This window comes from Cnephaeus nilssonii (genome assembly GCF_951640355.1).
Source record: "Cnephaeus nilssonii genome assembly, chromosome: 3".
Classification (NCBI taxonomy): domain Eukaryota; kingdom Metazoa; phylum Chordata; class Mammalia; order Chiroptera; family Vespertilionidae; genus Cnephaeus; species Cnephaeus nilssonii.
Window position 1 is genome coordinate 66020196 of NC_137074.1, and position 27865 is coordinate 66048060.

Below are 27865 nucleotides of genomic sequence, written 5' to 3' on the forward strand. Positions count from 1 at the left end.
TAGGACTTTTGGGAGGTAGAAGAGATAAGCACATGTGGTAAGTCTTTCATTTTGATAAAGAGCTCTATCATTAAATTTCCCTGAGTACTGATATAATGGATTAAAAATGGTGGCAGAGTAGGAGGATGCTACATGGACATGCTCCCAGGAACAATCTGGAATTACAACTGAAATATGGAAAAGCTTACTGAATGATCAATGAAAAACTCACAGGAGAGAACCCAAGGACCAAAGGTGGAGACCACATAGAGACTGGTAGGAGGGGTGGAGGCATGAAAGGGCTGGCTGGGCACCCACAGATAGCACCTGAAGTCCCAGAGAGGTATCTCAGCTGTGGGGGGGGGGTGCCACTGAGAACTCTGGGATCTAATCCCGAAGCTGGGCTCCTCAGCAGAGAGCACCAAACTGAGGAGGGTACCCATATAACATCTAGCTGTGAAAAGCAATGGGGTCCTGTCTGCCAGGGAGTGGCAGTTGAAAGTTTGGCACCCTCTTAAAGGGCCAATGCACAAAAATTTCCTGTGAAGCCACCCACCTTGTGCTCTGGCAGAGGGAGGATGAAGTGGACTGGATCTGTGAGAGCAGAACCCAGGACTGGAGGATAGAGCTCAGAAGGCAGACACCCCAAGTTTCCTGGGCTGAGTCATTCCCTTACACAATGGAGGACATCTTTCCAACATAGACATCTGCCTTGCCTGGGGGGAAGACAGTTGACACATCCTATTGAAAAAAAAACTTGCCCTGAGGCCACTTAAGAGATTAAAAGTAACAATTAGCCTCCAGGCAGAAGCAACTGGCCCACCCTGTTGAAAAAACTCTTGCCACACCTGAGGACAATTGCATGGGGGCAATTCAAGTTGGAATCCTATCAGTCTGTAGGCAAAAGAAGTCTCTGGAGGCTTTGAGTCTTTGCCTGATCCAATTAGTCAGAAACAGCTCTTAACACTGTCCTGCACTAGAGATTGAGAGATATAGGGAATCTACCTAAAACAGTCACAAACCCAAACACACAACCAAAATGAAAAAACAAAGAAACAACCCCCAAATGAAAGAACTAGTGAATTCTCCAGAAGAAGAGATAAATAAAGCAGAGATAAGAAATTTATCTGAGGGAAGGAAGATGGCTGCCTACAGGAAGGCAGACTGCAAGATACTGTGTGAGTGAGAGAATGAAAGGAGAGTATGTGGTCCCATGGGGAGTGTTTGTTTGTGAGTTGAGGGACAACTATACTCCAAGGGACTGTGGGGGATTGCCAAACGGGGTTCCCCTGACCAGGCAGCCTCCACTGCTGCTGGGATCCCTCCTGGAGCGACTGGCTCTGACACGGAGACCATGCCATCTTGAAGGGGAAAGTGGATGTTGTCGGAAGCCTGAATATCCTGGGAATATACAACAACGGCACCCAGTGAACAGCTGCAAACTAGGGAACACTGGTCCCCAAGTGGCACGAATATGTGGATTCGGAGGAGCTCTGCATCTCCTCACTGAAAGGTCAGATTTCACCTGGGATAAGGAGAGAGAGAACTACATAACCAGACACCCAGAGAAGAGAGATCATGGGGAGACAAAGTAACAGCCCACATATGAAAGAAAAGCAGGCATCACCAGAAAAGGAAGTAAACGAAATGGAGGCAAGCAACCTGCTAGAGAAAGAATTCAGAGGAATGGTCATAAGGTGGATGAAAAGAATGGGAGACAAATTCAACAATATGTGTAAGAACCAAGATGAAATGAAGAAGAACCAAGAAGAAATGAAAAATGACATTGCTGCTATAAAGAACTCAATAGAAAGCATCAACAGTAAACTAGACAAAGCAGAGGACTGCATCAGTGAGCTAGAAGACAAGGTAGGAAAAAATACCCAAGCAGAGCAGCTTCTAGAAAAAAAAATATTAAAAAGCAGGAGGAGAGTGTAAGAGAACTTTGGGACAACACAAAACAAAACAACATCCACATAGTAGGGATGACAGAAGGAGAGGAAACTGAGCAAGGAATAGAAAACCAGTTTGAAGAAATAATGACAGAAAACTTCCCTGATATAGGGAAGAAAAACTAACACAAATCCAAGAAGCTCACAGAGTCCCAAACAAAATAAACCTCAAAAGACCAAAGACAAAGCACATTATAATTAAATTGGCAAACACCAATGACGAAGTATGAATCTTAAAAGCGGACAGAGAGAGACAGAAAGTTACATACAAAGGATCTCCATTAGACTAGCGACAGATTTCTCAACAGAAACACATCAGGCAAGAAGGGAATGGAATGAAATATACAAAGTCATGCAAAGGAAGGGTCTGAATCCAAGAATACTGTACCCAGTAAGGCTACCAATCAAAATTGAGGGTGAAATCAGGAGCTTCACAGACAAAAAAGGACTAAGAGGTTTATTACCACCAAACCAGCAATGCAAGAAATCCTACAGGATCTGCTGTAAAGAGAAGAAATAGGAAGCAAAGAACAGAGGTAAAGAAGAAAAATGGTGACAAACAAGTACCTATCAATAATAACTTTAAATGTAAGTGGATTAAATGCCCCAATTAAAAGACATAGGGTAATTGAGTGGATAAGAAAACATGACCCATATATCTGCTGTCTACAGGAAACCCACCTCAGAAAACTAGATGGACACAGACTGATGGTGAAGGGATGGAAAAAGGTTTTACAGGCAAATGGAAATGGGAAAAAAAGCTGGGGTAGCAATACTTATATCTGACAAATTAGATTTCAAAGTGAAGGACATAAAAAGAGATAAGGAAGGCCACTTCATAATACTAAAGGGAGCAATCCAACAAGAAGAAATAACTCTGGTAGACATGTAAGCACCCAATACAGGAGCACCCAAATACATAAAAAATTTCTGGAGGATATCAAGGGAGAGATAGACAGCAATACAATCATAGTAGGGTACTTTAATACCCCACTATCACCATTGGACAAATCTTCTAAACAAAAAATCAGCAAAGAAACATCAATCCTAAATGACTCACTAGATCAGATGGAATTAATTAACATCTTCAGAACATTTCACCCCAAAGCCACAGAATATACATTCTTCTCAAGTGCACATGTTTCATTTTCAAAGATAGACCACAGGCAAAGAGGTCACAAGCAAAGAGGATCACAGGCAAAGTCTCTTCAAATTCAAGAAGATAGAAATCATATCAAGCATCTTCTCAGATCGCAATGGCATAAAACTGGAAATCAACTACAATAAAAACAATACAAAAAAATCAAACACATGGAGACTAAATAGCATGCTATTAAACAGTGATTGGGTTACCAGAGAGATCAAAGAAGAAATAAAAAACATCATGGCAACAAATAACAATGAAAACACAACAATTCAAAAACTATGGGACACAGCAAAAGCAGTCTTGAGAGGGAAGTTCATAGCTCTATAAGCATACTGCAAAAAACAAGAAACAATGGTAATAAATTACCTAACCTTACAACTCAAAGAGTTAGAAAGAGAGCAACAAGAAAAGCCCAGTGTAAGCAGAAGGAAATAATAAAATTAGAGCAGAGATAAATGACATAGAGACACACACAAAAAAAATATGAAAGATAAACAAAACCAAGAACTGATTTTTTTGAAAGGATAAACAAGATTGATGAACCTCCAGCCAGTCTCACCAAGAAGCATAGAGAGGACCCAAATGGACAAATTCAGAAATGAAAGAGGCAAAACAACAACAGATTCCACAGAAATACAAAGTATTGTTAAAAAATACTATGAACAACTCTATTCCAACAAACTGGACAACATGGAGGAAATGGACATCTATATAAATAAAAATGTAAATGTTCATTTGTTCAAAATCTTAAATCTCAGAAAGTTCTTCACTGATTGCTTTGAAATTTTGACACAACACTGCATTCGAATACGTGCATATTTTTATATACCTTATACCTACTATTCCATTTCAATGTTGATAATGATTGAAGATCTGTGCTTAGAAATCCTGAACAAAGTTCTCAATCAATTGGGAATGCCATCACTGAATCGATCTGCTGCTGCTTCGTTCGATGTAGAATTGCGTCGTGAACAAAATTAAAACATGGGTGATCTTTTGTTGTATGTGCAATCAAATATTCCTAAGCTAATGCTTGAGGAAAAAGGCATTTACGATCAAATAGTGAAACTGTCAATGATGGGGTTCGAGAAATCTTCTTCTTAGATGCGCCAGGAGGAACTGGTAAAACGTTCCTAATTAGATTGATTCTAGCAGCAATTTGATCCCACAATGACATAGCCTTAGCTCTTGCATTGTACGGAATAGTTGCGACATTGCTACCAGGTGGAAGAACTGCTCATTCCACTTTGAAATTGCCATTGAACATGCAATTCATTGAAACTCCCATGTGCAATATTTCCAAAGCATCCGGCATGGCAAAAGTATTGCAGAAATGCAAACTTATTGTTTGGGATGAATGCACAATGGCACACAAAAAATCGCTCGCGGCTCTTGATCGATCATTGCAAGATTTGCGTGGAAACATCAGACCATTTGGGAACACATTAATATTGCTTGCAGGAGATTTCAGGCAAACATTACCTGTAATTCCTCGATCGACACCAGAGGACGAAATAAATGCTTGCCTGAAATACTCTACTTTCTGGCGACACATAAAGACGTTAAAATTAACTACAAATATGCATGTCCAGCTGCAAAACGATTGATCAGGTGAGATATTCTCACATTAATTGCTGGAAATTGGGAACGGAAAGGTGCGGGTTGATCTGACCTCAGGACAAATTTCATTGCCTCATAACTTCTGCAATTTAGTGACGTCAAAAGAAGAATTGGTTGAAAAAATATTTCCCAATATTCAAACCAATTATAAGAATCACGATTGGCTGAGTGAACGAGCTATTCTTGCGGCCAAGAACAAAGACGTCTACGAACTTAACAATATTATTTAGTCTAACATTCAAAGCGAGGCAGTCACATACAAGTTGTCAACACTGTTGTGGAAGCAGATGAAGCGGTTAGTTATCCAACAGAATTTTTGAATTCACTCGATCTGCCAGGGATGCCATTGCACATACAGCAATTGAAAATCGGCGTGCCAATTATCATGTTGCGAAATATCAACCAGCCAAAGCTTTGCAACGGCATGAGGCTTGCAGTAAAAAAATTAATGAGCAATGTCGTAGAAGCAACAATCTTGACAGGACGTTTCAAAGGTGAAGATGTTCTCATTCCTCGCATTCCTATGATTCCAAAGGATATGCCATTTCAATTTAAGACATTGCAATTCCCAATTTGATTGGCGTTTGCAATCACCACCAACAAAGCTCAGGGCCAATATTTAGAATTGTGTGGTTTAGCTCTAGACACGGATTGCTTATCACATGGACAATTATATGTTGCGTGTTCTAGAGTCAGCAAACCATACAATCTCTATATCTGCACAGACAATGGAACAACAAAAAATATTGCACACCCACAAGCATTGTGAAATTAAACATATTAGAAACGTGTGCTTTCTCTTTTCTTTCTTTTCCATTTAACCAGACTGAACCACAGCAACTCATGGCCGGGTACAGCTAGTATTCCTAGAAAAATAGAACCTTTTAAACTCAATCAGGAAGAATCTAAACATATCAATAGGCCAATAACTATGGAAGAAATTGAAGCAGTCATCAAAAAGCTCCCAGCAAACAAAAGCCTGGGGGCAGACAGCTTCACAGGGGAGTTCTACCAAGAACTAAAACCTATCCTCCTCAGACTATTCCAAAAAATTCAAGAGGAAGGAACACTTCAGGCTCCTTCTATGAAGCCAGCATCACCCTAATACCAAAACCAGATAAAGACAACACAATGAAAGAGAATTACAGGCCAATATTCCTCATGAACATAGATGGCAAAATCCTCAACAAAATTCTAGCAAATCGGAACCAGCAGTACATCAGAAAGATAATACACCATGACCAAGTAGGATTTAACCCAGGGATGCAAGGATGGTACAATATCCACAAATCAACAAACGTGATATATCATATAAACAAACTGAGAGATAAAAACCACATAGTCATGTCAATTGATGCAGAAAAAGCAATTGACAAAATCCAACACCCTTTCTTGATAAAAACTCTCAGCAAGGTGAGAATAGAAGGATCATACCTCAACATAATAAAAGCCATATATGACAAACCCACAGCCAACATCATACTCAATGGGCAAAAATTAAAACCACTTCCCCTAAGAACAGGAACAAGACAGAGATGCCCACTCTCACCACTCCTGTTTGAAATAGTACTGGAAGTATTAGCCATCGCAATTAGACAAGAAGAAGAAATAAAAGGCATCCAAATTGGAAAATAAGAACTAAACCTGTCCTTATTTGCAGATGACATGGTATTGTACATAAAAAACCCGAAAGACTCCATCAAAAAACTAATAGACTTAATAAATGAATTCCACAATGTAGCAGGATACAAAACTAACGCCAAGAAATCTATGGCATTTCTATACACCAATAGTGAACTTACAGAAAGAGAGACTAAAAAAGCATTCCCATTTACCTTCTCACCAAAAAAAAATTAAGATACCTAGGAATAAACTTAACTGAATAAAAGACCTATACACAGAAAACTACAGGACACTGAAAAAAGAGAAAGAGGAAGGCATAAACCGATAGAAGAACATAAAATGTTCATGGATTGGTAGAATCAACATCATTGAAATGTCCATACTACCCAAAGCAATCTATAGATTCAATGCACTCCCCATTAAAATACCATCGGCATATTTCACAGAACTAGAACAAACTCTCCAAAAATTCATCTGGAATAAAAGAAGACCCCGAATAACCACAGCAATCCTGAGAAAGAACGACAAAGTAGGTGGGATCTCAATACCAGATTTCAAGCTGTATTACAAAGCCACTGTTCTCAAAACAGCCTGGTACTGGCATAAGAACAGACATATAGACCAATGGAGTAGAATAGAGAACCCAGATATCGACCCAAACCACTATGCTCAATTAATATTTGACAAAGGAGGCATGAACATACAATGAAGTCAAGAAAGCTCTTCAATAAATGTTGTTGGGAAACTTGGACAGATACATGCAAAAAAATGAAACTAGACCACCAACTTATACCATACACAAAAATAAACTCAAAATGGACAAAGGACTTAAAAATAAGACGGGAAACCATAAAAATAGTAGAGGAATCCACAAGCAGAGAAAGCTCAGACATATGCCGAAGCAATTTCTTCACCGATACCGCTCCTAGGGCAATGGAAACTAAAGAGAAGATAAACAAATGGGACTACATCAAAATAAAAAGCTTTTGCACAGCAAAAGAAACCATCAACAAAACAACAAGAAAGCTTACTGTATGGGGGAACATATTTGCAAATGTTATCACTGATAAAGGTTTAATCTCCAACATTTACAGGGAACTCATACAACTTAATAAAAGGAAGATAAATGATCCAATAAAAAAGTGGGCATTGGACCTAAATAGATAGTTTTCGAAAGAAGACAGAAGGAAGGCCAAGAGACATATGAAAACATGCTCAAAGTCACTAATTATACAAGAGATGCAAATCAAAATGACAATGCAGTACCATCTCACACCTGTCAGAATGGCAATCATCAACAAATCAACAAATGACAAGTGATGGGAGGATGCGGAGTAAAAGGAACCCTTGTGCACTGCTGGTGGGAATGCAGACTGGTGCAGCCACTGTGGAAAACAGTATGGAGTTTCCTCAAAAAATTAAAAATGGAACTCCCATTTGACTCAGTAATCCCACTTCTAGGAATATATCCCAAGAAACTAGAAACACGAATCAGAAAGGATATATGCACCCCTATGTTCATAGCAACCCAATTCACCATAGCCAAGATTTGGAAACAGCCTAAATGCCCATCAGCAGATGAGTGGCTTAGAAAACTATGGTACATCTTCACAATGGAATACTATGCTGCTATAAAAAAGAAGGAATTCTTACCATTGCAGCAGCATGGAAGGAACTGGAGAGCCTTATGCTAAGTGAAATAAGCCAGGCAATAAAAGAAAAATACCACATAATCTCACTCATTTATGGGAATTAAAGGACATTATAACCCCATGAACAAAAAGATAAATACAGAGGCAGTAAAGCATTGAACAGACTGTCAAATTACTGCAGGAAGGCTGGGGATTGTTGGGGAGGGCGGGGGAAGAGATCAACTGAAGGACTTGTATGCATGCAAATAAGCACAACCAATGGACAGAAGACACTGGCGGGTGAGATGATGGCATGTGACAGGGGGTAGGGGAGGCTGGGGGAAGATCAATGGGGGAAAGAAGGGAGATATATGTACTACTATGTGTAATACTTTAAACAATAAAATAAAATTACAAAAAATTATCTGAAGCAGAGTTAAGAGTAATGATGTTAAAAATGCTCACAGTATGAAAAAAGACATAGTAACTATGAACAAAGAACAGTCTGATATAAAAAATGGCATAACACAAATAAAGAACACATTGGAAGGAATACACAGCAGATTAGGGGAAGCGGAGGATTGAATCAGTGAATTAGAAGACAGAGTTGAAAATATCACTCAATTAGAGAACCAAAGAGAAGAAACAATTAGATTTCCCTGAGTTCACAATATTTGGAAAATATTTTTATTGATATACAACAACACATGAAAACTATAGAAATCTATCAGTGGTTTTCAAGGGATGGGTCAAGTATCATGTTTTGAGACACCTGTTTAATGTAAAATATTTTTAAATGCATTAAATTATCACTAAGATATAAATATTTCACTAAATATGTAATACTAGAGGCGTGGTGCACGAAATTTGTGCACGGGGGGGGGGGTTGTCCCTCAGCCCAGCCTGCACCCTCTCCAATGTGGGACCCCTTGAGAGATGTCCAACTGCCCATTTAGGCCCAATCCCAGTGGGATAGGGCATAAACAGGAAGTCGCCATCCCTCTCACAATCCAGGATTGCTGGCTCCCAAACGCTCGCCTGCTTGCCTGCCTGATTGCCCTTAACTGCTTTCAGCCTAATCACTCCCTAACCACTCCCCTCACAGTCTTATCGACACCTAACTGTTCCCCTTCTGGCCCGATTACCCCTAACTGCCCTCCACTGCCAGCCAAGTTGCCCCTAACTGCCCTCCCCTGCAGGCCTGGGTCTCTTCCAACTGCCCTCCCCTGAAGGCCTGGTTCCCCCCAACTGCCCTCCCCTGCAGGCCTGGGTCCTACCCATCTGCACTCCCCTTCAAGCCTGGTCCCCCACAACTGTCCAACCCTGCAGGCCTGGTCCCCCCAACTGCCCTCCCCTGCAGGCCTGGGTCCCCCCAAACTGTCCTGCCCTGCAGGCCTGGTCCCCGCCAAACTGCCTTCCCCTGAAGGCCTGGTTGTCCCCAACTGCCCTCCCCTGCTGGCCTGGTTCCCCCCAACTGCCCTCCCCTGCAGGCCTTCCCCCCCCCCCCCCAACAGTCCTCCCCTGCAGGCCTGGTCCCCTCCAACTGCCCTCCCCTGCTTGCCTTTGTCTCCCCCACCTGCCCTCCTCTGCTGGCCCGGTCACCCTTAACTGCCCTCCCCTGCTGGCCTGATTGCCCACAACTGCCCGCCCCTGCAGGCCTATTCCCCTTCAACTGCCCTCGCCTGCAGACCTGGTCCCCCAAATTGCCCTCCCTTGCTAGCCTTGTCCCTCCCAACTGTTCTCCCCTGCAGGCCTGGTCCTCCCCAACTACCCTCCCCTGCAGGCCAGGTTCCCCCCAACTGTTCTCCTCTGCAGTCCTGGGTCCCCCCAACTGTCCTCCTTTGATGGCCTGATCTCCACCAACTGCCCTCATCTGCCTGCCTGGTCACCGCTAACTGCCCTCCCCTGCAGACCTGGTCCCCTCCAACTGCCTTCTACTGTAGGCCTGGTCCCCCCAACAGACCTCCCCTGCCAGCCTGGGTCCCCCCAACTGTCTTCCCCTGAAGGCCTGGTCCCTCCCAACTACCTCCCCTGCAGGCCTGGTTCCCCCCAACTGCCCTCCCCTGCTGGCCTGGGTCCCCCCAACTGTCCTCTCTTGCAGGCCTGGTTGCCCCCCAACTTCCTCCCCTGCAAGCCTGGTCCTCCCCAACTACCCTCCCCTGCTGGCTTGGTCTCCCCAACTGCCCTCCTCTGCTGGGCCAGTAACCCATAATTGCCCTCTCCTGCTGCCATGGTCTCCTCCAACTGTCCTCCTCTGCCAATCTGATTGCCCACAATTGCTCTCCCCTGAAGGCCATCTTATGGTGGCCATCTTGTGTCCACATGGGGACAGCCATCTTTGACCACATGGGGGTAGCCATCTTGTGTGTTGGAGTGACAGTCAATTTGCATATTACTCTTTTATTAACTAGGATATCAATATAAAGTTTTTTTTTTTCATTCTGTTTAGCATTATGTATCTTCAGATTGGTTTCTCTACCCAACCATGTCATTTACATATAAATTTTAATCAAGTACTGGCAGTTTTCTGTTTGTTTTATTTTTGAAGAAATTGATAAGTGGAATCTAAAATTTGTATCGACACCCATAGGCTTAGACATAGCCAAAGCAATCCTGAAAAAAAAGAAAAAAGGTGGAGATGCTACTAGATAACAAGAACTGTTAAAATTAAATAATTTTATCAATTACTATAATTAATTATATACTTAATGTATGACATGATACAATTATATTTTAATTCATATAGTAATTAAGACATTGTGATCTTGGCTCAAACATAGATAACTGACTAATGGCACACAATAGAGCCCATAATTTGACTGAACTGATTTATGAAATATGTAACATTGCAGTATAGTAAGAAATGATGGGTCTGTTTGATATTCACATGGAAAAAAAGTATCAACTTCTTCCTTACCAAAAAAAAATTTGAGTTATTAAACATTTTAATGTGAGAGCTAAAACAATAAGAGTTTTAGAGGTAAATGTGACTTTTGATGACAAATTGACCATAATTTAATCTGTCATTAATTATTAATGCCATACATGTGAATGTGACTTTTTTTTGAGAGTACAGATTGATAGGTGAAGAGTAAAATGACTCCAGGCAAATGTGTAGATACACTGAGAGGTAAAAATTTCTGAGGTGGGGAACCTAGATGAGCTGAGGGATAAGAGTGTGAGGAGAATGAATGTGATTCCTGCCTTTCACAAATGATATGAGGGAGAATTATTCATTCACTTACATACATACTTACTGAGTGTCAACTATGTTCCAGGCACTGTTCTAGGCACTGATGATATAGTGTTAAACAAGCCAATTAAGTTTCTCCTTTTATGGTTCATTTATGGGGTCAGGCTGAGAGGTAGCAGGAGAGGCATAAATTAAAAATTAATTAATTAAAGAAAAAGAAGAAAAAACAGTCCTGAAGTTGAGACGATTAATCAGTACATTGGGGAACGGGACAAAGAGTGACAAGAGAGCTTCTCTGGGGGAACAATAATTTCAGCTGTCATATGAATGGCAAGAATGGGCCAGCCCTCAGAACTTTGGAGAAGAGCATTTCTGGCAAAAGGAATCAACCTCTGCAAAGGTCCAAAGGTCAAAAAGAGCCTAGAAATTCAGGAACCAGATTGAAGACCAGTGTGGCTGAGGTATCATGACAAGGAGGTGAGTGGTATTAGATGATGTCAAAGAGGTAACTAAGGGCCTGCCCATGTAGGTTTATGCAGAGCAGAGTAAAACAATTATGTTTTATTGAGGCCCAGTGCACGAAATTCGTGTACTCGCGGCGGGGGGGGGGGGGGGGGGGGGTTGTCCCTCAGCCCGGCCTGCATCCTCTCATAATCTGGGAACCCTTGGGGGATGTCTGACTGACGGCTTAGGCCCACTACCTGTGGGGTCAGTCGAACATCTTTAGAGCTGCCGTGGAGGTGGGAGAGGCTTCCGCCACCGCGACTGCGCTTGCCAATGTGAGCTAGGCTTCTGGCTGAGCGGTGCTCCCCGTGTGGGAGTGCACTGATCACCAGGGGGCAGTTGCTGCGTTGAGCCTCTGCCCCTTGGTGGTCAGTGTGCGTCATAGTGACTGGTCATTCTGCCATTTGGTCAATTTGCATATTAGCCTTTTATTATATAGGACTAGAGCCCAGGTGCACGAAATTCGTGCACTGGGGGGGGGGAATGTCCCTCAGCCCAGCCTGCACCCTCTCCAATCTGGGACCCCTCAAGGGATGTCCGACTGCCCATTTAGGCCCGATCCCGTGGGGCCTAAACGGGCAGTCAGACATCCCTCTCACAATCCTGGACTGCTGGCTCCCAACTGTTTGCCTGCCTGCCTGCCTGATTGCCCCTAACTGCTTCTGCCTGCCAGCCTGATCACCCCCTAACCACTCCCCTGCCACCCTGATCAACGCCTAACTGCCCTCCCCTGCCTGCCTGGTTGCCCCTAACTTCCCTCTCCTGCAGGCCTGGCTCCCCACAACTGCCCTCCCCTGCTGGCCTGGTAACCCCTAACTGCCTTCCCTTGCCAGCCTGGTCACCCCTAACTGCCCTCCCCTGCCAGCCTGGTCGCCCCCAACTGCCTTCCCCTGCAGGCCTGGTTCCCCCCAACTGCCCTCCCCTGCAGGCCTAGATGCCCCTAACTGCTCTCTCCTGCTGACCTGGTTCCCCCCAACTGCCCTCCCCTGAAGGCATGGGTCCCCCCAACTGCCCTCCCCTGCAGGCCTGGGACCCCCTAACTGTCTCCCCTGCAGGCCTGATCACCCACAACTGCCCTCCCCTGCCAGCCATCTTGTGGCAGCCATCTTGTGTCCACATGGGGGTAGCCATCTTGTGTGTTGGAGTGACAGTCAATTTGCATATTACTCTTTTATTAAATAGGATGGCCACTAGTCATCATCTGTGGGGTGATCAGCGTGGCAATCGGGCCCCTGCCCAGGTCCTTCAGCACCTGGGAGCTGGGCAGCGGCCCCGCCTCCACCACTGCTGCTGCTCACCATCTGTGGGGCCATTGGCAGGGTGATCGGGCCCTGCTCACACCCACGTTGGCCTGGCACCACCTGTTCACCTGCTCCACCATCCCGCCGTGGTCCTGCTCTCATTGGGGCCCATTAAGGCTGGCAGTGCCTCCACTGCCAGTGCCGCATCGCCCATGCCCACCATGTTCTGCGCCACTCCCTGGTGGTCAGCGCATGTCATAGCAAGCGGTCAAACTCCTGGTCGAACTCCCGGTGGAGGGGACAATTTGCATATTAGGCTTTTATCATAGAGGATTTCAACTTTCATTCCATTGTGGCTAGAAAAGATAGTTGGTAGTATTTCAAACTTTTTAAATGTGTTATGTTCTGTTTTGAGGTGTATCATCTGATCTATTCTGGAGAATGTTCTGTGTGCACTTGAGAAGAAAGTATATTCTGCTGCTGTTGGATGGAATGTTTATAAATGTATGTTAGGTTCATTTGGTTTAATGTATGGTTCTAGTACAACATTTTCTTGGTGATTTTCTGTCTGGATGATTTATCCATTACTGAAAATAGTGCATTGAAGTCCTCTAGTATTATTGTACTGTTTTCTAATTCTCTATTCATGTCTATTAGTGTTTCCTTAATATATTTAGTCCTCCAATGCTGGATGTATATATATTTATGGTTGTTATATATTCTGGATGAATTGGCCCCTTTATCGTTGTATAATGACCTCCTTTGTCTCATTACTATTTTTGGTTTAAAGATGATTTTGTCTTATATAAGTATAGCTACTCCCACTTTTTTTGGTTTCCATTTGCATAGAACATCTTCTCCCATATCTTCACTTTTGGTCTGTGGTTATCATCAAATATATGGTTTTTTTGTGTGTGTGTGTGTGTGTGTGTTTTTAATCCATGTAGTCACTCAGTGTCTTTTTATTGGCAAATTCAATCCATTTACATTTAAAGTATTTCTTGATATATAAGCATGTTTTGTAACTGCTCTTTAGTTCCATTGTTTTTTTCTTTCTTTTTTTTTTCACTGCCAATCTTTGTAAATTTGTGATTTTTCAGTGGTACTACGTTATGTTTCCCCTTTAAAATTTTTTTGTTAATCTAAATTTTTCTTTGTGGTTACCATGAGATTTACATAAAACATCTTATGGATAAAATAGTTTATTTTAATTTGATAGTAGCTTAACTTCAAAGCATATAAAACTCCATTCTTTTATTCCCTCTTTTATATTTTGACTAGTGGCCCGGTGAACAAAATTCGTGCATGGGGGGGTGGTTGTTTCTCAGCCCAGCCTGCACCCTCTCCAATCTGGGACCCCTTGAAGGATGTCCTACTGCTGGTTTACAGGAATCGGGCCTAAACCGGCAGTCGGACATCCCTCTCGCAATCTGGGACTGCTGGCTCCTAACCGCTCACCTGCCTACCTGCCGACCTGCTTGCTCCCAACTGCCCCCCGCCGCCAGCCTGCTCGCCCCCAAATGTCACCCAGCCAGCCTGACCACCCCCAACTGCCTCCCATGCCAGTGTGTTCGCCCCCAACTGCCTCCCCTGCCAGCCTGCTCACCCCCAACTGCCCCCCCTGCTAACCTACTCGCCCCCATCTTTCCTCCCCACTGGCCTGCTCACCCCCAACTGCCCCCCTGCTGGCTTGCTCACTCCAAACTGCCCCCCCTACTGTCCTGATCACCTCCAACTGACCTCCACTGATGCCCTGCTTGCCCCCAACTGGCCCCCCTGCTGGTCTGCTTACCCCCAACGGCCCCATCCCCCACCAGCCTGATCACTCACAACTGCCTTCCCCTCTTGGCCTCTAACCGCCTCTACCTCGATCCTGCCGCCATGGCTTTGTCCAGACGAATGTCCAGAAGGTCTCTGGAAGGTCTCCCAGTCTAATTAGCATATTATCCTTTTATTAGTATAGATAGAGGCCTGGTGCACGGGTGGGGGCTGGCTGGTTTGCACTGAAGAGTGTCCCGTATCAGGGTGGTGGTCCCGCTGGGGTGCCTGGTCAGCCTGGGTGAGGGGCTGAGGGCTGTTTGCAGGCTGAGCATGGCCCCTGGCAACCCAACCTCCTAGCCCCTCCTTTTTTTTCTTTTTTTTTTTTCAGCACCTCCTTGAGCGAAGGCCAGGGCCAGCTGGAAGCAGGTATCTGGGACTTATTTCTCTTCCATAATTGAAACTTTGTAGCCTTAAGCGGAGGCCAGAGCCAGTCAGGGCAGATGGGAAGCTTGGCTTCCTCCATCACCGGGGGCAACCCAAGCCTCCTCTCGCTCCAGCTCCGTGGCCGCTGCCATCTTGGTTGGGTTAATTTGCATACTCACTCCTGATTGGCTGGTGGGCGTGGCTTGTGGGCATAGTGGAGGTGCAGCCAATTTGCATGTTTCTCTTTTATTACATAGGATGTCAAAATTTTCCTATTTTTATATTGATTATTCATTAACAAATTATAGTAGCTATAATTATTTTTAATACTTTTTCTTGAACATTTATTTATACTATAGTTAAGTGGTTAATATACCATTCTACTACAGTATTAAAGTTTTCTAAATCTGACTATATGTATGTTTACCTTTAACTGTGAGTTGTACACTTTCAGATGATTTAAATCACTAATTAGTGTCTTTTTATTTTAGCTTGAAGAACTTCTTTCAGCATTTATTACAAGGCAGTCTAGTGGTGATGAAATCCCTCAAATTTTATTTGTCTGGGAAAGTCTATTTCTCCTTCATATCTGAATGATAACTTTGCTGGATTTAGTACTCTTGGCTGGAACTTTTTTTCTTTCAACACTTTGAATATGTCATTCCACTCTCTCCTGGTCTGTAGGGTTTCTGCTAAGAAATCTGCATATAGCCTTATGGGGATACCTTTGCAGGTTATTATTTTTCTTTTTTTCTGCTTTTAGAATTCTCTCTTTGTCTTTGATTTTTTTACAGTTTCAATTTAATGTGTCTTGGAGAAGGTCTTTTGCCTTAAGATAATTGGGTGATCTGTTTGCTTCATAAAATTGGATGTCCAACACTCCAGGTTTGGAAAGTTCTCAGTTATTATTTTAAATTTTATTTAGATATTATTTTATTATTTTTAAATCCTTACCTGTGGATATGTTCACTGATTTTTAGAGAGAGAGAGAGAGAGAAATAATGTGATAGACAAACATTGATCGGTTGCCTCCTGTATGTGCTTCACCAAGGATTGAATCAGCAACCTAGGTATATGCCCTGACTGGGAATTGAACCCACGACCTTTTTTTTGGTGTGTATGAGACGATACTTCAACCAACTGAACCACCAGCCAGGGCTCAGTTATTATTTTTAAAATAAATTTTCTGATCCCTTTTTTCTCTCTTATATGTTTGGATTCCAATTATTCTACTATTTGTACATGTCATGGAGTCCTATAGATTACATACACTTCATTGGCTCTTTTATTCCTTCTTTGCTCTCATCTAATTAGGTTATGTCAAAGTTTCTGTACCTTAGACCACTGATTCTATATTCCATTTGGTATACTCTGCCATAGATGCTCTCTATTGCTTTTTTTCCCCCCAATTTCATTAATTTAATTCTTCAGCTCCAGAATTTCTGTTTTGTTCATTTTTATGATTGCTATCTCTTTGTTAGATTTCTCATTTTGTTCAAGTATTATTTTCCTAATTTTGTTCAATAGCGATTCTGTATTTTCTTATAGTTTGTTCAATTTCCTCAAAATAGCCATTTTGAATTTTTTATCAACTTACATTGAAAAATTCCATGTATTTGAGTTCAGTTGTTGAATAATTGCTATTCTCTTTTGGTAATGACATATTTCCTTGATTCTTCACACTCCTCAGAGTTTTTGAATGCTGAATTTACATTTGAAGTAACAGACACCTTCTCAAACTTTTACTAGTTGTCTTCAGGTGTGATGTACTATTAGTAGGTCATGTCATATCTGAAATTTTTTCTTTGACCTTCTTTATACACCTGCTTCACACTTATTTCTCTCTCTTGTGGCAGAATTCTTAAGCTTTTATGACTTCTATGATTCTTAAAACTTACCAGACTGGCTGCTAGAAACCTCTCTTTTGTTTTTCAGAAGGTGGTGCTACAATTCAAGTTTGTGGCTTCTCCCTTGTCATAGAACCTGGTCTGGTTTTCTGAGAGCACTCTGCGTATACTTGGGAGTGTGCAGAGAAGCCAGCCTTGTCTTCTCCCTCTCCCCAGTCATGGAGATCCCACCTCACAATACTTTGGGTACCACTAGAGAGAAACAAATTTTTTTCCAGCAGTGTCCACACATCTGGCATAGTCAAGTACTCACTCACTGCTCCCCTTTTCCTCTCAGGGAAGTCACCATTGGCTAGTTCAGTTTCTTGCTATGTAGCCTTGGGTGAGATGTGGTGCTGACAAAGTTTCTTTTACCCTCTCCAATGCATTCAAGCTTGTATTGTTCTTCTGTCCCAATGGCATGCTGTAATCTCCTCTGGGAAGGCTGAACCCCTAAATGCTTTTTCTCATCCATTGGTGTCTGCCCAATTCAGCACTCTCCATGTTTCCCCCCCACTGAAACTGAAAGGGTTTGGGCAGGTCTGCTGGCTCCTGCTGGTCCTGCAGCCTGTACTGAAATGAATCTGCCTATTACCAAATGCACAGGTGGGTGAGACTCCTTCCAGGACCTGTGGCATATGATGCTGGATCCCACAACTCCCACACAGACACTTTTGTTTGTGGATGGATGCCTAATTATTCTTTAAAAGGGGGACAAAAAGAGGGGATGTTTTACACCACCATGAAGATGACATCACTGGCATTTATAGTGTTATAAGCAGACTTAAACGTGTTTGGAGTCTGAGGAAAAGAAGCCAGTAAGGAGACTGATGTAAAACCCAGGTAATGGAGATTAAATGTGAGCCACAAAAAGGAAGGGACTCCCTTTGAGTTATGAGGAAAAGAGGCGAGGATAGAAGAGGCACAAGAGGAAAATGGGAGACTGAATCTATGCTTAAATGTTTCTATTGCGGTGTCCTCCTGTACCACAGACATGAATGCCTTGCTCTGCTTTCTTCTGTGAGAATGACTGTCTGAGGAAACTGCCACAGCTGCAAGGCATGCAGAAGGCACTAGAGTTAGATCCTGAGCAATCACGTCATTACATCCTTGGAAGATCCAGGCAGAAAGGTGTAAAATATATACCTATTTCTTCTCAGGCATGGTGGAGAAACTGAAGGTGTAGGAGTTGGTTTAATACCCAAAAGCTTTTCAGCTTTGGGACCAGCAGGAGACAGCACCTAAGTCAGGGAGGCAGTGTTTTCCTTGAGTGTTGGTGAAAGTGGTCATGGGGAGGTGCCTCTCACAAGTGAGTCTTGGCATCAAATATAAATCTTAAAGCGCATGTGTTGCTGAGCACATCTGAGAAACTCCCTAGAAACACTTCAAAAATAACTGGAAGAGATTGTGACTTGCAAAACAAGGAGGCAGGGCCCGACCAAGATCCCGAGTCAGGCACGAAGAGATGAATATTGGTAAAATTTGGATTACCAATGTTAATGTTACCTTATCATGTACCCATAGGGTCATGATATTAGAGGATCTATTGACAGCATGAATTTCAGCAACTCATTTTTATCTGTTTATTTACAAAATGAATCACCCTTAATAGCTTCAACATTTAGTTATGGAGGTTTAAATCCTAAATCAAAAACTGAAACATAGCACAGCTCATGTGATCTTAATGTATAAGATTTGAAGATAATTTTGTTTTCATGAAGAGATGCTATCTCAGGTGGGTGTATTCTCTAGACTAGGGAGAGACGAATATCATTGAATGTTTAAGGCAGAGCCAATGTGCATACCATGCATATATGTGTATGTGTTTACAACTGCCAAAATTATCAATATACTCTTGCCTTTAATTTCATCCAAACTGCAGAGCTCACGTTCTCCTCATGGTGTCATTATACTGTAAAAAAAAAATGCCCAAAATAGCAGGTTTAGAGAGATATATTTCTAACTTTTCTTAAAGAAACCATGCCTAAAATATATGTTCATTATTGTTGCTTTACATGAAATAACTTCAAGTGTAGGATGTATACATTATTTCTACATTCTAAGAATGATATTTATAGTTTATGAGTTGTCCCTCTAAAGACACACCTTTTATATGCCAATAATGCCTCCGCTGATATCTCTAGCCCTTATCTAAACTCCAGATTCACAGATCTAACTTTGTACCTGATATGTTCACTTAGATGTCTGATATAAATCTCATACTTGATGTGTCTAACACTAAATTCTTAATTTACTTCTACTTTTAAGCCTTCTTCTGTTTCTTTTTTATATTTTTATTGATTTCAGAGAGGAAGGGAGAGGGAGAGAGAGATAGAAACATCAATGATGAGAGAGAATCATTAATTGGCTGCCTCCTGCACACCACCTACTGGGGATTGAGCCCACAACCCGGGCATGTGCCCTTGATGGGAATAGAACTTGGGACCCTTCAATCCACAGGTCGACACTCTACCCACTGAGCCAAACCACCTAGAGCTGTCTTTTCTATTAGTAAATGACACTCCATCTACTCAGTCGTGTCAAAAAAGTAGGAATCATCTATCATCTTTCTGTTTCTTCCTTCCATCACCTGGTACTTCCTCAAAAATGTATCCTTATTCTACCTACTCCTCAGCATACCCTTTAATAGCACCCTACTCAAAAATCACTGTAATTTTTCTGTTTCAGCAGCACTCTGCCAGCTTTCCTACCTTCCCTCTTGACCACCTGAAATGCATTCTTCACTCCGTAACCAGAACAAACTTTTAAAAACATAACGTAGTTAATGTCACTTTACTATTTAATATCCTCCTATTGAGATTTTAGGAAGATAATAAATAATACCCCCACTCTTTTTTTTTAAAGCTCTCTAGTCTGTATTCCATGGAGAGATAGAAAGACTTGGACGGATAAGATACAAATATTAGTTTTGTTGTTAATAATTGCTTGGATTGGCAGATGTTGCCTAGTAGTGAGTATGGCCATAAAGACCTCACTAATATTTAACTTAACTTCCTATTTATTTTCCCTTATCTTAGAGTGTGGTTAGGATATATTCCCTGGACACAGACAATAGTGTAGTGAAGGCCCCGGGAGAGGGAGGCAGGAGATGGGTGGAGGTGGGCAAAGTCGGGGCAGGGATGGAGGACATCTGCACTAGTGTCAACATTAAAGTTTTGTAATAAAAATAATAAAGTGTGGTTAGTATTTGAGGGAAGCATCTTCATGAAGGTAGAAACAAGATTGCCCTTATAAATTTCTGATCTTCTCCCCCAAGAGGAATTCCATGCTCCTGGTTGCCTATAAACTAAATCATTAACTTTGAAGTTTAAAGAGAACAAAAACAACATTACCTTTGCCTTAAGTTTCTGGCCTCTGCCACTACTCGAGGAGGCATGTCTAATCTGACTAGTAAGTTTGAAAAAAGAAATGGGACTCGGTGGGGTTGACCCCTTTTGGAGTTTCTTGTCTTCCTTCCCCAAGAAAGGTCTTATTTCTGCTTTGATGGAAACCACCTATGTCACATGGTTGTGTATCTGTGCTGATGAGTGGGCTGGTACATTTTCTGATTCAGAAACTCCTACTCGATGAGTAACACCCGGCTTGGATATCACCTCTCTATGAAGTCTTTCCAAGTTAGGTTTCATTTCACATGCGTCTCGGTTCTTGTAAATACTGGTACATACATCGGTGTTTTACGAACCTAACCTACCATGTATACAGATGCTTTTCTTATTTTTATGTTTGCAATTTAGAACACACTTAGCTTCTCAAGAATAGGAATAGTGCTGTATTTTTTGTTCTGTTTTGTTTTGTGTGTGTGTGTGTGATTTTTTTTTTTCTTTTCACTTCATATTCTCAGAACTCTGGTACAGAATACACTCAGAAAATATTTGTTAAATAATTTTCTTTTCCTCCTTGTCCCTTCCCTCACTCCCTTCCTCCCCTCCTCCCTCCTTCCTTCCTTCCTTCCTTCCTTCCTTCCTTCCTTCCTTCCTTCCTTCCTTCCTTTCTTCCTTCCTTCCTTCGTTCCTTCATTCCTTCCTTCGTTCCTTCATTCCTTCCTTCCCTCTCCTTATTTCTCTTTCTGTCTTCTACTTTTTAAATCGCATACATACTTTGTGTGTAGTAGGCATCTTCTTGACACACAGATACCCATGTTGCTATAGATTGAATGTTTGTGCCACCCACCCCCACCCCCATTCAAATTCATATGTTAAACCTAATTTCTAGTGTGATGGTATTAGGAGGTGGGACCGTTGGGTGGTGATTAAGTTAGAGGGTGGGGCCCTCATGAAATGGGATTAGTGCCCTTATAAAGGAGCGATCCATCGCTGTTTCCACCATATGAAGACACAGTGAGAAGAATAATCATGTGTGAACCAGGAAGCCAGACCAAATCTGCAGGTGCTATAAACTTGGACTTTCCAGCCTCCAGTCTTGGTTAGTAAAACCACATTTGGAAACTGGCTTAATGTTTTGTTATGAAGAAAAGAGATTCTTATTAGATTTATGCAAATAAACACACTGCCATGAGAATAATAATGCTAAAGAGTTTCCAAATTTCAGAGGGAATAGGTACAGAGAAAAATATAAATGTCTTAATATTGTTTATGAAAGTGTAATTCACAAAAATGCTTTAAAAATAAGTTTCTTTATGTCTGGAAAATAAAAAGATTAAAAGCTAGTAATACTTTTAACAAAGTTACAAAAACTACACTTATTTTTAGTTCATTAAGTCCTATAACCAATCTTTGTTTCTTCTGATTATTTGTCAGTATTTACATAAATCTAGATATTCCTTACAGTTCTATGAATTTTTATCTACTTCACAGAGATAACATGCTTTGAAACCTGTACTTGCTCTGGTTAGAACTTCCAGCATTATGTTGAAGAGTGGTGAGAATGGACATCCTTGTCTTTTTCCTGATTTTCAGGGGAAAAGCTTTCAGTTTTTCACCATTGAGCATGATATTGGCTGAGGGTTTATCATATACTAGAGTCCCAGTGCACAGAATTCATGCATGGGGGGGTCCCCTTAGCCCAGCCTGCACCCTTTCCAATCCTGGACCCCTCGGACATCCCTCTCACAGTCCTGGACTGATGGCTCCTAATTGCTCACCTGCCTGCCTGCCTGGCCACCCCTAACTGCCTCCCCTGCTGGCCTGATTGCCCCTCACTGCCTCTGCGTGCCAGCCTGATGGCCCCTAACTGCCCCCAGCTACTGGCCAGGTTACCTCCAACTGCCCCCTCCCTGCCAGCCTGGTTGCTCTTAACTGCCCCCCTTGCCAGCCTGGTTGCCGGCCTGGTCACCCCTAACTGCCCCCCCCCCTGCTGCTGGTCTGGTCGCCCCCTCTGCCAGCCTGGTTGCCCCTAACTGCCCTCCCAGCTGGCCTGGTCGCCTCTTACTGCCCCTCCTGCCGGCTTAGTCACCCCCAACTGCCCCCCCCCTGCCATCCTGGTTGCCCCAACAGCCCCCCCTGTTGGCCTTGTTGCCCCCAACTTCGCCCCCCACTGGCCTGGTTGCCCCACGCAGTCTGCTGTTCAGTCATTTGGTCATCCCTCACTAACCCCCCTGCCAGCCTGGTCGCCCCATGCAGCCTGCTTGTTTAGTCATTTTGTCATCCATTGGGCCAGCCCTGGGTGGCTGGGCAGCTGACATCCGAGGCTTGCCTGCACCTCAGGCTGGCCCTGGGTGACTGGGCACCTGCCATCTGAGGCTTGCCTGTGACTCGGGCCAGCCCTGGGCGGCTGGGGGGCTGAGGGGACTAGGGGACTCTGGAGGCAGGTGTACGAAGCGTCTGCCGCCCCAGTGGGGCTGAGGGGACTGGACACCGCTATCTTGTGGCTGTGGTTGCCACCATCTTTGAGAGCATGGCAGTCAATTAGCATATCCCCTCTTTATTAGATAGAACTAGGGGCCCGATGCACAAAATTCATGCATTGGTGGGGGGTCCCTCAGCCCAACCTACCCGCTCTCACAGACTGGGAGCCCTCAGGGAATGTCCTACTGATGGCTTAGGCCTAAGCCGCAGTCTGGCCTCCCTCTGTGGGAGGCGTCTGGGCTGGTCAGGGGAAGGCACCAGCCCCATCACCCTGCTGCTGCAGCCACTGCCAGCTACCGCAGCCGCCAAGGTGTTTTCATCAACACGACTCCAGTCCCTTCATCACGAAAAGATGACAACTTCCTTTAGGCATTTTCAAGATGTGTCTTTCATAGGATATGACATTTCTTTCTTTCTTTTTTTCTTTTTATCCTCACCTGAGGATATGTTTCCATTGATTTTTAGAGAGTGTGGAAGACAGAGGGAGAGACAAAGAGAAACATCAATGTGAGAGGGACACTTTGATTGGTTGCCTCCTGCATGAGCCCTGACCTGGGCCCCAGCCAGGGAAGTGCCTGTAACCTATGTACATGCCCTTGATCAGAATCAAACCCGGACCCTGCGGTCGGCAGGCCGAGGTTCTATCCACTGAGCCAAACTGGCTAGGGAAGACTATGACATTTCTTAGCCCTCCAGCAGTGTACCTTCGTTTTTCCTTCCAGGAGTGTGGTGGAAAAACCCTAGATCACCTTTTTGGATTCTTATTACCCAAGTTACCAAGAACACTGCAAGTGGCAGCATATAGGAGCTTAGCCAATGAGCAGACAGAAAAGGTGTTTATGCTCGAACTGGTTTGGCTCAGTGGATAGAGCAGACTGAAGACTGAAGGGTCCCAGGTTTGATTCCTGTTAAGGGCATGTAGCTTGGCTGGAGGCACATCGCCAGTGGAGAGTGTGTAGGAGACAGCTGATCAAAGTTTCTCTCTCACCAATGTTTCTGACTGTCTATCCCTCTCCCCTTTTCTCTGTAAAAAAATCAATAAAAAATATTTTTTTAAAAAAGAAAAAAAAAGGTGTTTCCTCTGCAGCTCATGCACAGAGGACCCCCTTCGTTGTGTCCACTGGGCTAGGGGCATGTCCCTGCAGCCCAGGGGAGCATGCCCCCCAGGCCGGCAGCCAGCCCCACATTGTGGGCATCGGCCTGGGGGACATGCGGACCCGGGCTGGGAGGCATGCGGACCTGAGCCGCCTCTTGGCGCCAACGCATGTGCGACGTGTCGCTATGGTGATGAGGCAGATGTTCCTGCTCCACCCCAGCTGCTTGGTGTCTATGCGCAGGCCTACAGGCTAGGAGCAGTCTGGGTCCCGAGGATGTTCCCGGGACCCAGGCCACTCGGAGCCTGCGTATGCAAATAAACCGCCATCTTTATTGGGTTAATTTGCATAATTGCTCTGATTGGCTGGTGGGTGTAGTGGAGGAACAGTCAATTTGCATGTTTCTCTTTTATTAGTGTAGATGGCCTTTATTATGTTGAGGTACTTTTCTTCTAATCCTATTTTATTGAGTGTTTTAATAATAAATGGATGTTGCATCTTATCAAATGCTTTTGTCTGCATCTATTGATAAAATAAGATTTTTATCCTTTCTTTTGTTAATGTGGTGTATTACATTGGTTGATTTGTGAATGTTGCACCATACTTGTGCCCCTGGAATGTATTTAACTTGATCTTGATGAATTATTTTTCAGATGTACTGTTGTATTCGATTTGCTAATATTTTTGCATGTATTTGTTGTATTCGATTTTGCTAGGATTTTTGCATGTATTCATTTGTGTTATCTTTGCTAGGTTTTGGTATCAGAATTATATTGGCCTTGTAGAATGTGTTAGGAAGTATTGCCTTTTCTTCAACTTTTGGAAGAGTTTGAAAAGGATAAGTTTTAATGCTTCTCTGAACATTTGGTAAAATTCACTGGTGAAGCCATCTGGTCCTGGACTTTTGATTTTTGGAAGGTTTTTGATGGTTGCTTCAATTCCCTCAGTACTATTTTGTCTATTTAGACTTCCTAGTTCTTCATGATTTAGTCTAGGAAAGTTACATATTCCTAGGAATATATCCATTTCTTCTAAGATATTGAATTTGGTGGCATAAAGTCATTCATAATATTCTAGTATGATACTTTGTATATCTGTAATGTCTGTCGTGACTTCTCCTCTCTCATTTCTGGTTTTGTTTATATGGGTCTTTTCCTTTTTTTCCTTAGTGAGTCTAGCAAGGGGTTTGTTAATTTTATTAATCTTTTAAAAGAACCAGCTCTTTGTTTTATTGATATTTTTTGTATAGTCTTTTTGTTCTCTATTTCATTTAATTCTGCTCTAATTTTTATTATTTAATTTCTTTAGTTGATTTTGGATTGCTTTTGTTGTTCTTTTTCTAGTACCTTAAGATTGCTGTTAGGTTGTTTACTTGGGATTTCTCTTGTTTCTTGAAATAGATCTGTAATAATATAAACTTCCCTCTTATTACTGCTTTTGCTGCGTACCAGAGGTTTTGATATGTTGTGTTATCATTCTCATTTGTCTCTATATATCTTTTGATCTCATATTTTATGTCTTGTCTGATTCAGTCATTTTTTAGTAGTATGTTGTTTAATCTCCATGTATTTGTGAGTTTTTTTACTTCCTTTATGCAGTTGATTTCTAATTTCAAGGCTTTGTCATCAGAAAATATGCTTAGTATAATTTCAATCTTTTTAAATTTTTTGATGCTAGTTCTGTGACCCAACATATGGTCTACCTTTGAGAATGTTTCATGAAATGTTCTGTAAATGTCAATTATATCCATTTGGTCTAGTGTTTCATTTAAGACTGATTATTTCTTTATTGATTTTCTGTTTGATTGACCTGTATAGAGATGTCAATGGAGTATGAAGGTCTTCACCTATGATTGTGTTTTGATCTGTTTTTCCCTTTAGTTCTGTATTTGTTTTATATATTTCTGTGCTCCCTAGTTGGGTGCATACATATTAAGAAGTGTTATGTTTCCTTATAAAGTGTCCATCTTTGTCTTCTTGAGATCTATTTTGTCAGATATAAGTATGGCTATACCTGCTTTTTTTGTAAATGTTACTTGCTTGGAAAATCATTTTCCACCCTTTTATTTTGAATCTACCTTTGTCTTTGCTGCTTAGATGTGTCTCTTGTAGGCAGCATATGGTTGGGTTTTGTTGTTTGATCCACTCTGCTACTCTGTGCCTCTTTACTGGTGAATTCAGACAATTTACATTTAGGGTAATTATTGATGTATGAGGATTTCCTATAGCCATTTTATCTTTTGTTTTCTGGTAGCTCTGTGCCTCCATTGGTTCTTTTCCTTTATGTTTCTGTCTCTTGTTTTTGTTTGATAGTATTCCATACATCCTTCCTCTGTTTCCTCTTTCTTTAAGCTAAATGTTCTGGTTTGGGGATTGTTGTGTGTGGTTGCCATCTACACTAAAAAAAAAGAGAAATATGCAAATTGACTGTCACTTTGCGAGACCCACCAGCCAATCACGAGTGAGTATGCAAATTAACCCAACAAAGATGAAGTGGCCCCACCCTGCAGCTGCTCCAGGCCTCTGGGTAGCATGCATGAAGGCGCAGAGCAGCTGGGTGGGGCGGGACACCTGCTATGAGGGGGACGGTGGGGGACAGAGGGAGCTACAGGACCGGTGCTCTGGCTGGAGTGAAGACTGAAGGCTCTGACTCCAGCTGGAGTGAAGACTTCGGCCTGAGTGAAGACAGAAGGTGGCGGCCGGAGCTAAGGCCTGGGTCCCAGGTGCTGGAGGAAAACTGGTGCCGGCAGCCAGGGGAAGAAAGGCCTAGTACACGAATCTTCATGCAATGGGCCTCTAGTTATATTTATAAAAAATGAAGTTTCATATATACTGTAGTTTTTTTCCCTTTTGAGTACATCTGATAATCATCTTCCTTTGCCAGTTCAGACCTTTTCCCCTTCCCCCATAGGTTTTTTTTTTTTTTTTCACAAATTATCCCTGTTTATGCTGTAAGTTTTTGGTGATCTTACTCGTAGTGTTGTGATATTATGTTCTTTGTTTCAGGTAGATTGACTCCCTTGAGTATTTCCTGCAATAGAGGTTTTATGGTGATGAAATCCCTCAACTTCTGTATGTCTGGGAATGTCTATTTCTCCTTCTTATATATAAGGATAATTTTTCATATTTAAAGGATAATTTTGCTGGATATATTATTTGCAGCTGGTAATTTCTCTTTTTCAGACATTTGAATATTTGGTTCCACTCTCTTCTGGCTTGTAGAGTTTCTGCTGAGAAGTTGGATGAAATTCTGACAGGTTTTCCTTCGTATGTCATTTCCTTCTTTTTCCTGGCTGCTTTGAGAATTTTTTTCCTAGTCAATAATTTTTGACAGCTCCATTACCAAGTGCCTTCAAGAGGGCCTCTTTGGATTGAGGTAACTGGGTGTTCTGTTTGATTTTTGGATTTGAGGATCTAGTTCTTTCCAGAAATTTGGGAAATTTTCATCCACTATTTGTTTGAATAGACTCTCCATTCCATGCTCTCTCTCTTCCTCCTCTGCAATGCCAATGATTCTGATATTAATTTTGCTGATGGACTCAGAGAGGTCTCATAGAGTTCTTTCATTTTTCTTTATTCTCAGGTCTCTCCTTCCCTCTGTGCCATTTCTTGATTACTATCTTTGTTATCACTAGTTCTTTCCTCTAACTGGTTGGTTCTGTTTTTTATGCTCAACATTTCACTCTTAATCTTCTTAAATGCATGCTTCATTTCCAGGATTTCTGATAAATTCTTTTTTTTAAATATATTTTATTGATTTTCTACAGAGAGGAAGGGAGAGGGATAGAGAGCTAGAAACATCGATGAGAGAGAAACATTGATCAGCTGCCTCCTGCACACCTCCCACCAGGGATGTGCCTGCAACCAAGGTACGTGCCCTTGACTGGAATCGAACCTGGGACCTTTCAGTCCGCAGGCTGATGCTCTATCCACTGAGCCAAACCGGTTTTGGCTGATAAATTCTTTTTTAAAGTTTCAATTTCCTTG